Raw genomic sequence first — 12,059 nt, forward strand, 5'->3', positions numbered from 1 at the left:
ACTAAGGGATATTAAGGCCTCCTTTTAATAGAGAACCAAAACAAAGCATTAACACACGATGAATACATGAACTCCTCAAACTACGGTCATCATCGGGAGTGGTCCCGACTATTGTCACTCTGGGGCTATAGTGAGTATAACTTGCAAGATCGGATCTAGAACATGGATATAATGGTGATAACATAAACGGTTCAGATCTGAAATCATGGCACCCAGGCCCAAAGTGACAAGCATTAAGCATGGAAAAGTCATAGCAACATCAATCTCAGAACATAGTGGATACTAGGGATCAATCCCTAACAAAACTAACTAGACTACATGATGAATCTCATCCAACTCCTCACTGACCAGCGAGCCTACGAAGGAATTACTCACTCCCGGTCGGGAGCATCATGGAATTGGTGATGGAGAAGGGTTGGTGATGATGAAGATCGAAGATCCCCCTCTCCGGAGCCCCAAACGGACTCCGGATCTGGCCTCCCGATGAAGAATAGGAGGTGACGACGGCTCTGTCTCGTGGAACGCGATAATTATTTTCCCTGATTTTTCTCTCCGAATATGTGATTTTATAGTATCAGGGTTGAGGTCTGCGGGGCCACCAGGTGGGGACAACCGACGTGGGCGCGCCAGGAGGGGGGCGCCCTGGTGGGTTGTGCCCACCCAGGTGCCCCCCTCCGGTGGATCTTGGCTCCAAAAAATCTCTTTATTGATATAAAAATTCCTCGCAAAGTTTCGCTCCATTCCGAGAACTTTTATTTTTGCACAAAAACAACACCATGGTAGTTTTGCTGAAAACAACATCAGTTCGGGGTTTGTTTCATTCAAATCATGCAAATTAGAGTAAAAAACAAGAGGAAACACTACAAAAAGAATACACTTCCGTGATGATACGTGTTTGTCACAGTAGGTCACGTTTTCTGTCATGCATGTACATCCATGACAATTTTATGACAGAATCAAGATAGTCATACATGTGCTGTCGTAGAAGTGTTCCATGACATTAACAAAATTATCATCACGGAAGTGTCCACTTCCATGACGATAAATCGCGCGTCACAGAAGTGCTTTCGTCAAGGGTGACCGACATGTGGTATCCACCGTAACGGAACATCATTAAGCTATCGTGTCCGGTTTTGGATCCGATAACCCGTTAACAGCCCCGACCAATGGGGATTTTCCACGTGCAAAATCATCATTGGCTGGAGGAAACACATGTTGGCTCGCCGTTGGGACAGATGCCATCCACTCATTGGGCCCAAGGCGCCTATGATACGTCGACACGTGGCACGGCGCAACAGAGGCCCATTCCTGTGAAAAGGCCGGCCCGTTTGACTTGGTCAAAAGGTGGCGGGCCGGCCCACAACAAGCCTGTTAACGGCCCGTTCGCATATAGCCCATTTACAGCCCACTATCCCAGGGCCCATTTAAGGCCTATCCGAATTAGGCCCAGTATCGTCATCTGGGTCATCCAATATAATTCCAGCTCGTTTTAACTTTCAGCCCATGTATGGCCCATGACGTCTTTCGGCCCATATGAGGCCCTTAGTAACTCTCGGCCCATTAATGGCCTATGGTAAAACTGGCACATAATGAACAGTGTCTCACTTTATACCCATTAATGGCACGTGGTGAAACTGGCCCGTAATGAACAACGTATCACTTTATACCCATTAACGGCCCATTATTCCGTTGGGCCGTTTCCAGCCCATGTTATCTTTCGGCCTTCTCAGGGCCCATTTATTCTTGGGCTCATTTCCAGCATTTGTTTACTTACGGCCTGTTACTCTCATTTTCTGCTTGTGGGCCAAATTCAACCCGTGGTTACAGTCGGCCCGTTTGTGGCCCGTTAATACATTGGGCCATTTTCATAGCGTCATCAAATACGGCCGATTAACGACAGCCCGTTATGGTCGGCCCATGAACGGACGATTTCAACTCTAGCCCATTTACGACCATAATGTGGTCTGTTATTGGCCCTTGTTTGGCCAACCAATCATACGGCCCGTAGAAGGCTCATTGTGTCTACGGCCCGTATAAGGCCCATTGTTTCTAAGCTGCAGAAAGCCCGTTGTTTCTACGGCCCTTAGAAGGCGCATTTTTTATGGCCCGTAGGAGGCCCATGTTAACTATAGTAAATATGTAGCCCATGGTTATTGTGGCCTAGTTTTAAAAAATAGGTTATTGCGGCCACTAGCAAACCGCGGAAAAAGAACTGCACTGACTACAAGAAAACAAATAAACAAGACAATAAGGAAATAAATAAGCAAGCAACTTACGCTAGGCTATCACGGCTATTACACATATTACATCCACTGGGCATCAAAGTTCGCCACCAGTGCAAATATAGGGAACAAAGCAGCATATAAACGCCGCAACAAAACAAGTCCAGAACTGAAACCACTTCAGAAGAGCTCAAGAAACAATATCCTGGGTACCCATAATGCTGGCAAGATGCTTAGCAAGCTTATTAACTTTCTCTTGTTTGGCGCTTAAATCCTCCAGCACTTGTTGTTGCACCAGAAAGCATGCATCTGAATTCTGCAAGGGCTTCCTCAGTCCTTCGGCTTCCTGTCGCATAACATCTGATCGATGTATTTTAACTTGAAGTTGAGACTCAAGAAGCCGAACTTATTCAGGCAGCGAGTTCGAAGAGCTGGTGCAAGTAGTAGCAGCCAGTAACTCGAACACTACATCAAGACAGGACTTTGGGGTTGTCTCAGTATCTTCAATATAGTTTTTATCAGCTTTCTTGGAGACCAACAGGGATGTCTCACTATCTTGAACCTTATCTGCATTACTTCCTTTACCATTGCATAACGGGGTACTCTTCTCCAATATTTTACCCGCGATCTAAAGGAGAAACAAACAAACACATCACAGGTTTACAATGTAGTATATGAAACTCATTTTGGTAAACCAGTTCAGTAGTAAGGTGGACATGATAACAACATGAAACAAACATATATCTATGTAGTATGGTTGCTGTATGGTCTCTATCATTCTAGTTTATGTTGCCAAATCAAGATAGATACAGTTCGAAGCATATCTATTTAAGACAAAGCAGCATAGACAGAATATAAGTATGGGAAACTACACAGCAATAACAACACTTCTAATGTGCATGGCATCAGAACATAACTATTTATTCAATTGAAACTGAAATCAACATAGAGCAAGTTACAACAGCAAACACGTCAAAGAAACAGGTTTAAAACATACCTATTGCGCCATTGGAGTTTCAATTGCATCCTTCAAATTTGAAATTAGTTGGTATGAGTAAATACAGTGATGCAAGAGCAAAGTAGTATGAACCATAGCTACGGAACCTGACCTGAGAACAATTCTTCTTCTGCTTTAAGCGTTGACTTGGGGTTTGGAGTGGTGGTCCTCATGCTTTGGGCACTGCAATTGCCTTACTAACTGCTCGTGTTTGGGTGCTTTGTGGTGGAGACGGTGCTATGTCAACGGGAATTGGGTTACTATCTACTGGGGTTGGGGTTAGAAGGGGTGTAGCTGGTTCTTTGTCCAATTGGGTAGGGGTACAATTCGCGTGAGTCTGGGTTATGTGTGGTGGGGCTGGTTCTTGGGCAAGTACAACCGTGGTTCTATCTCCATCGACAGGTAGCACGATCTTTTCTGAAGACCGTGTTTTTACTCCCATGGATACTGCCATCACCCCCTCCAATTGAAATGGCTGATAAACAAGAAAAGTAATTGAATGTACAGACATTATAAGATAGACCGGTGCAATGGATAGTAGGGAAGAAAACAGTGCATGAAATAATTCACATTTATGTTGTCTAACCAAACAGAATAGCAGGACATAATTTCACCTATATGATGGCTAATTAAACAGGATAGCATGACACAATTTCACATGTATGATGGCTAACTAAACAAGATAGAATGACATACTTCAAAATATGATGAGTATGTAAACAGGATGACATGATATAACTATATGATGTGTCTATTAAAGTGGTTGGCATGCCATAAATCACAAACATGTCGTCGATGGAAACATGATGGCATGATATAATTCACGGATAGAATGACATAATTCAAAATATGATGACTATGTGAACAGGATGAGGTGATATAACTATATTATGTCTTTAGAAAATGGGTTGGCATGCCATAATTCAGATACATGCTGTCTATATAAACATCATGGCATGATATAATTCAAATATATGATTTATATACTAAGGAAGTGAGCAGAGGGCAATTGCATATATGATGTGTCAACTAAGGAGATGGCATTCAATATAGTGTATATGATGTAAAAACTAAGCATTGCAATACAACATATGCATGATATGAGTAATATAACCCTGCCAAGTTTGAGCATACACCTCAGGGGGATAATAGGACTAGTCATCTGCCTCTGAATCCTCCTCTGAAGAGCTATATGTAACCAGCAAGATATTTGCTGTAACGCCCTCGATGCGGCTATATCTCCCACGTGTCGAAGCACGACTTAGAGGCATAACCGCATTGAAAGCAATATCGCAAGTGAGGTAATCTTCACACAACCCATGTAATACATAAGGGAAAGAGATACATAGTTGGCTTACAATCGCCACTTCACACAATACATGAATAAAGCATTACATTCATCCAAATACACTCAAGGTCCGACTACGGAACCAAAATAAAAGAAGACTACCCCAAATGCTACACAGAACCCCGATCGTCCCAACTGGGCTCCACTACTGATCAACTGGAAACGAAACAACACAATGAACAAGATCTTCATAGAGCTCCTCCTTGAGCTCGATTGCGTCACCTGCACGGTTTCATCGGCACCTGCAAACTGGTTTTGGAAGTATCTGTGAGTCACGGGGACTCAGCAATCTCACACCCTGCACTATTTAAGCTTATAGGTAGGGTAAAAGGTATGAGGTGGAGCTGCAGCAAGCGACTAGCATATATGGTGGCTAACATATGCAAATGAGAGCGAGAAGAGAAGGCAAAGCACGGTCGAGAAACTATGATCAAGAAGTGATCCTAGAACAACCTACTTCAAGCATAACTCCAACACCGTGTTCACTTCCCGGACTCCGCCGAGAAGACACCATCACGGTTACACACGCGGTTGATGTATTTTAATTAAGATCAACTGCGGGTTTTCTACAACCGGACATTAACAAATTCCCATCTGCCCATAACCGCGGGCACGGCTTTCGAAAGTTCAAATCACTGCAGGAGTGTCCCAACTTAGCCCATCACAAGCTCTCACGGTCAACGAAGGGATATTCCTTCTCCCAAGACAATCCGATCAGACTCGGCATCCCGGTTACAAGACATCCTCGACAATGGTAAAACAAGTCCAGCAAGACCGCCCGATGCGCCGACATCCCGATAGGAGCTGCACATATCTCGTTCTCAGGGCAACACCGGATAAGCAATCCGTACAACTAAAACCAGCCCTCGAGTTTCCCCGAGGTGGCGCTGCAAGGGTCTCTAGTTTGGACCAACACTTAGACAAGCACTGGCCCGGGGGGTTAAAATAAAGAGGACCCTCGGGATGCGCGACTCCCAAGGGAAAAAGGCTAGGTGGCAAATGGTAAAACCAAGGTTGGGCTTGCTGGAGAAGTTTTATTCAAAGCGAACTATCAAGGGGTTCCCATTATAACCCAACCGTGAAAGGAACGCAAAATCCGGGAACATAACACCGATATGACGGAAACAAGGGCGGCAAGAGTGGAACAAAACACCAGGCATAAGGTCGAGCCTTCCACCCTTTACCAAGTATATAGATGCATTAATTAAATAAGAGATATTGTGATATCCCAACAAAATATCCATGTTCCGACAAGGAACAAACTCCAATCTTCACATGCAACTAGCAACATTATAAGAGGGGCTGAGCAAAGCGGTAACATAGCCAAACAACGGTTTGCTAGGACAAGGAGGGTTAGAGGCTTGGCTTAACAATATGGGAGGCATGATAAGCAAGTGGTAGGTATCGTAGCATAGGCATAGCAAAAGAGCGAGCATCTAGCAAGCAAAGATAGAAGTGATTTCGAGGGTATGGTCATCTTGCCTGAGATCCCGCAAGGAAGAAGAACGAGTCCATGAAGAAGACAAGCGGACGTAGTCGAACGGATCTCACAACACGACATTACCGGATTACCAAGAAGAAGTACACCAGAAAGAAAGCAAACAACATAGTAAACAACCACCACATAAGCATGGCATGATGCGCAAACAAGTATGATGCATGTCCGGTTTAATGAGGCATGGCATGGCAAAGTGCACCAACAATCCTACAAATTAAGTGGAGCTCATTATGCAACGGAGTTGCATATTGAAGAAAACACCACATGACTTATTTAGTTCTCTCTCGTTTATGTACCCAACAAGATTAAATGTTGTTAGCATGGCAAGAGGTGAAGCATGATGAAACTATCTAATATAGGCAAGTTTAAATGAGGCCGGAACAACAAAACAACAAGTCCGGAAACTCCTCATATGCATATATTAGGTTTGGTACTGTTCTGCCCTAAACATAATTTTAGAGTTGTTAAACATGCAAAGTAAAGCCACCATGTTAAACTAGGCATTTTCCACCCCATTTACATATAAAGTTTGTTAGGTTTGGAGCTACGGTTATTTAGTTATGAAATAAATCATTTTAGCATGGCATAGGAGCAATTTTAACCAAACAGCATTTTAAACATTTCAAACATAGATGAAAGTTGGATATTATGAATCTAGACAAAATTCTAAGCAAGTTTCATATATAAATCATTTTAAACCGATGCACGGTTATTAAGTTATTATATGCATGAAGTTTAGGGACCTTTCTGTAAAAAACTGCCGTCCTCTGGAGAATAGCTAAATTCGCCAGGCAGAAAAAATATGAAACGGGCTGAAACTGGAGGGGCTGGGAGCACTACTCACAGTGGCCTTGGGCCGGTTGGACAGAGAGGGTGGCCTGGAGGGGAAAACTAGCAGCGGGCCGGTGGCTGGGCCTTGGCGTGGCCCATGAGCGCAGGGCCGGCCCAGGGAAGCAGCGACTCGGGCCTCTCCCCGCACAGGAGGCCGAGCGAGGCCGCTGTGAAGACAGTGGCGGCTCGCGACGGAACGGCCGCACCGGCGAAGGGGATCCGGCAGCGACGATGACGGGGCAAAGCGGGGAAGAACAGGAATGAGTGGATCCGCCCGTGGGAGTTCGGATCCGGTGACGGACGAGGCCGGGAAGGCCGGCGACGAGCTCGATGGTGGATCCTGCAAATGGCGGCGGCGCAGGTCTTAGAGTAGAGGCAGAGTACGGGAGAAAGGAGGAGAGGAGGAGACATCGGGGAGATGGTGCGTGGACTTGCGGGTCGGTCGTCGAGGCAGGCTGGAAAGGAGAGGGCGGAGGAGGCCGGCGGGGTCCTGTTGGTGCTCGGCGGTGGCGAGGTTGCGAGGGATCTAGGTCGGGAGCTCCTCTCCCGATCCGGAGCTCGGGGCGGGGCAGCTGCGGGGAAACTGCGCGATCGGGCCCGGGCGGTCGCAGATGGGCCCTGAGGGCCAGGGCGAAGTGGGGCGCTGTAGAGGCGACGTGGCCTCGCTTGATTGGCGCCAGTGGGACGCTGCCAAGTGGCGCTGGTGAGGTGGCTGACGCTGGATTTGGAGGGGGAAGGTGGCTGGTGGCACGGAATTTGAGGAGGGAGGCGGCGGGGAGGTATGGGAAGGGTTAGGCTACCAAATTAGGAAGGAGGGGTGTTTATATAGGGTAGGTGCTAGGGTTAGGGGGCTTTGAGGGGGTTCTCGGAGCGTTTCGAAGCCTCTGATCGCAATCTGACGGTCCGGAACGGAGGGGGGGTTTAGGTGGGCTGCAAGTGAGTTGTAAAAAGAGGTTGGGCTGAGATGAGAGGAGAGGAGTGCAGCCCGGCAACTGTTTCCGGAGACCGAAAACGTCCGACGTTAGACCGACTATAATGCCGCTATAGTTTAACGGTTGGGCTATCAAATGAACTCCGAATGCGGTGAAACTTGACAGACGGTCTATATACACTATAATAAGACCGCACGCCAACTTTCAACCCAATCCGAGAACATTTTCCGGCCACTTATAAAATACTATTTCAGACATGCCGCGGACGCGTGCAAGTGTGTCTGGGCTCAGAACAGACAACGGACGGAACTGGGAGACCCGGACTAATGCAAGTTTTGAAAACATGATGATGCAATGCACATGATGACATGGCAAGATGCAACACGCAAGGAAATGACATGGCAACAACAGCAAATAACAGGAAGACACCTGGCACATCGGTCTCGGGGCGTCACAACACTCCACCACTACGAGAGGATCTCGTCCCGAGATCTAGAATGGCACCGGAGGGAAAACGGAAGAGAAAGAGGATGGTAAAACCAAGTTGCTTCTTTGACAAATGAGTGAAACCAAAGAACCTTGAAAAGGTTAAGCCATTGAAAGAAAGAATACAACAAAGATGAACGATTTGAAAACACTCCGTTAGAAAAGAGGAACAAGGATCAATACTAGAACCTTGTAGGTTGAAGACATAAGAATAAAGGTTGCAATGGACAAGAAGCACATGCAAACACTCTGGTTGAAAGAAGGAGCACACGGAACGATAAAGATCAAATACGACAACACTCCGGTTGGAAAAGGAAGGAGTTGAACATGATCTTGACAAGATGAGAGGATACTTGAAAAGAGGACGCGACACTCTAGTTAAATGGATAAACATGAAAAGAACAAGGTCCTGACAAGAACAAGAAGAAGGGTTGAAAAGAGCAACAACACAATGCCTCCGGAACGAAAGGATAGAAGATAGATAATTGAAATAAAAGAATGGAGAAGAAAAGGCCAACTTCTGCCACAAAAGAGCTTGAGAAGGTATCCTTAGGAGAAGGGTCAAACGGAGTTGTTGGAAAACCAGCAACGAAAAGGATAAGTTTGATATGGACTTGTAGGATACATCTCAAAATTATGAGGTGACAACTTGCCACTCACGAAAAAGATTTGATTGGATTGATATCAACAAGGGAACAAGAAACTATTTCACCGGGAGGATAAATGAAGAACTAGGGTCATTTATAAGCACCATAATTAGCAACAATCCTTAGGGAAGGCTTTAGGTGAAACATGACACAAGATAACTCCAACGAACAGGTTGATGGATTTAAAATACCTCATTCTTAACAGCATGTGAATCACGAAACATGAACTCACATTATCAGGAATGACATAACACCACCTCCAATGATACGGAAGAAGAATTGCACTCCGAATTACAAGAAGAAGAATGCTTGAGCTCCTCTGAAAAGAATCTTGATGAACACTCCGAGAAAGGATTAAGTCCTTGATGAACCAACATGTAGAACCTCCATGAAGAACTCCGGTAATAAAAGAATGATCAAACGAAATGGAGGATGTAAAGAATAAGGTTGAAGCCTTGCAATGATTAGATGTATCTCCGTGGAGATATAATTACGAGAGCTTGGAACTCCTGGAAAAGAAAAGATAAAGCATGTCGAACCGAGAATGTGATATGATGAACCTCCGGAATAAGGAATTGAATTCACTCGATGAAACAAGAATAAGAATTACATTATGCTTATCCTTCACCAATTAAATTGATGACAAGCAACGGATTTGACATACTACTTGTTCTCGTAGAAAATATTAAGATAGATATAGCGTCAACTTGAAAAGGTCTTCAGCGAATCACCGGTCGGGTTGGAACAACGAACAAATTGATATGAAAAGAAGGAAGAGAAATCTTGAACGAACACGGTAAGAATTGGAAATGAACAAAGAAAAGATAAGGAAAACACCAGGAAGAATTATGAAATGAATGAAGGTGCTTGAGGGAATTTAGATATAGGTGAAACGAATAGAACACGAACCGATTAGAGAATATTTGAATGATGCACTAGTAAGATATGGAGAACAATAGTTGAAAGCTGAGAATGAATAAATCTTTTGAGATGATGGGCTCCGTGAAATCAAACTGAAAAGACTCCTGAATTGCTCCGGATGGGTGAAAAGAATTCTCACAATCGAAAACAATTATGAGAGGATGGCATAAAGCTAGCACCATGAATCTTGAAGAGAATGGAGCAAGATTTAATAGAAAATCTTCTTCGGTCTACAAGTGTTGAGAATGACAAAGAGAAACACCACCATGAATAGTTGAGATACTCCGGGATGACGAATAGAAAGGTTGAACCAATGATGAAAAGAATGTGAAAGATCTTGGAGAAGGACATAAGACTGATGATAATTCATTCTTACGTCAAACTTTGAAAAGAATTTAGGATAGCTCTGGGAAAATAAGAAGAGTCAGGTAAGATCCTAGGAAAAGACCTGTGGGTTAGGGCCCACTCAAGAGAAACACCGTTGATGATTTAAAATATAGATTGCGTCGGTTGAATTAAATGGCTTGAATGATACAACCACCTCGAAAGAGCTTGAACGAATGCAGAGTGGAAACACGAATCTTTGAGATATCTTGAACACTCCGGAACAATTGAATAGCAAGCGGGGAAGATTAAGAGGTGCACCAGCATGAGAAGACATTTGAAACAAGGAAAAAGGATATGATCAACACCAAAGCTTGAATTGGATCCACCGGAGAAGAAAGAGAACGAAGAATGATGAACTTAAGCTCCGTTAGTATCTTCAAGAGAATCACCGGATAAGAACATTAACGGAAAAGGGAATGGAGAGGCTTCCAATCAATAAGATGATACTTTATTAAGAAATCTGAGTCCTTGAAGAAAAAGAGGTGGGAGGGTGGGAAAACAAAGGCAATTTGGGATGGATTAAACAACACCGTTGACGAAAACTGAGATTGGATCTTGCAGATGTTGAAAATGAACGGATCTACTTGAAGAGAAAACACACCGGTTGAAAAGGATTGACATGACAATCTCAATAAACGAGAAGGATTAGTATTCACATAGGAGTATGAAAACACCTCTTAGAAAAGGTATGGAATCCATACTTGACTTCGAAGCAACTCGAATACCACAACTCAAAACAAAACAAAGGATTGGCTTGCAGAATAAGCCGGAACAAACATATGATATAGATTCCGTCCAAAGTTTTCGTGGTGGGGCCTACACGAGCTCGATCGTACAGCACCATCATGTACAAGGCAATGCACATGACATACGAAGCGTCCCCGAGTCGGCATAGCCAAGGACTCTTTAAGACACAACGAGACCACTGTAAAACCAACCGTGGATAGGCGGATCACTAGACGTCGAACCCCAATTTCATATCATACATCTGTTAGAAAGATATCCTAAGAGCTACTTGAATTCCCACTTATAAACTCCCGAAATTCTCCCGGTTATGCAATCAGGTGTTGGGGATATAGGGGAAGCATAATATCTCACCCAAAACTAGCAAATCCTACATCCAGCTGTATCCTTCCTTCAACACATAACCAAGAAACCTTCGGAAATCGTTTACCTCAACCTTCGAAAAGCATCCGTTATACAAGTTATGGCGATACTCCCGAACTCCCACCCCAGTACTGGGTGGCGTCGAGGTTATCTCACCAACAACTGCATAAAAGAGATTTTCAATGTCGGCGAAACTCAGGTATTCCAGAATTGCAACGATAAAATTGTGACGACAACACCTCGGAGCTCAAATCCACGGGACACTGCCACAACCCCTAAATGTCAGGAGGCACCAAGAACAATGTTCTTGTCACAAAACCATCGGAACGATTCCAAGATACCCGCGAGATCCTAAATTTTTTTAGTGAAATTTGAGGAGAGAAGAGTCAAAACTCTACGTCAGGATGCCTCACCAGAGCGACGAAGGGACTGAGGAGTAAAAAGAATCCTACTCTCCGATATATATAATCCTAAAAGACTCAAAACATTTTTCTAGACTCAACAACGCCAGCGATTCGATCAAGCAGGGGGCTCCTAAGGTCGGGGAAGGCTCTGATTACCAACTTGTAACGCCTTCGATGCGGCTATATCTCCCACGTGTCGAAGCATGACTTAGAGGCATAACTGCATTGAAAGCAATATCGCAAGTGAGGTAATCTTCACACAACCCATGTAATACATAA

Source organism: Triticum aestivum, chromosome 1A, assembly GCF_018294505.1.
Source record: "Triticum aestivum cultivar Chinese Spring chromosome 1A, IWGSC CS RefSeq v2.1, whole genome shotgun sequence".
In the NCBI taxonomy this organism is placed as follows: domain Eukaryota; kingdom Viridiplantae; phylum Streptophyta; class Magnoliopsida; order Poales; family Poaceae; genus Triticum; species Triticum aestivum.